We start from the raw sequence: 578 nt of genomic DNA on the forward strand, positions 1-578 counted from the left end.
TTCCGGCGTCTATAAAACAAAATTTCCACCAAGATGGTGTTATCTCGATCTTCCCCTTTTTCTACTCCCCCCTCCCCTTTTCGGCCCCGGCCCTTTCCCCCTTCGGACATTTCTGGATTCACCCCTGAATTGGTCTACATGCCAGCTGTCACAGAGTGGACCTTATAATGCCGTTACATTCACTGTATAGTGCATTAGCGTAATAAATATTCATGATTTAATGGTTGTTTGTGTTCATTGTGTAGAATCAGTATAATGAATATGCATGAGTTAATGATTGATTTAACATTACTCCAGGCTAGTTGAAAGTTTCATGAATATGAATAACTTTTAGGCAAGTGGCAACTTCTGATAAGTGTAGAGAAATTGGGTGGGGGAATATTATGTTAATTTGTGTTAGCAGGGGTAGGCTTGGTAGAGAAACCAGAGCCAGAGGTAGTTGCATCAAGGTAATTTAACAAAAGGACGCACATCTCCGCTCTCGAACATAGCGCGTGCGTACAGTCCTTTGATCTTTACTGTGGCATCGACAATCCGATACTAGTTGCGAGTACAGCCGTCAATTATTAGTCTATGCG

The sequence above is a fragment of the Anneissia japonica genome, unplaced genomic scaffold (genome assembly GCF_011630105.1).
Source record: "Anneissia japonica isolate Jap-2015-1 unplaced genomic scaffold, ASM1163010v1 scaffold573_len2283161_cov171, whole genome shotgun sequence".
NCBI lineage: Eukaryota > Metazoa > Echinodermata > Crinoidea > Comatulida > Comatulidae > Anneissia > Anneissia japonica.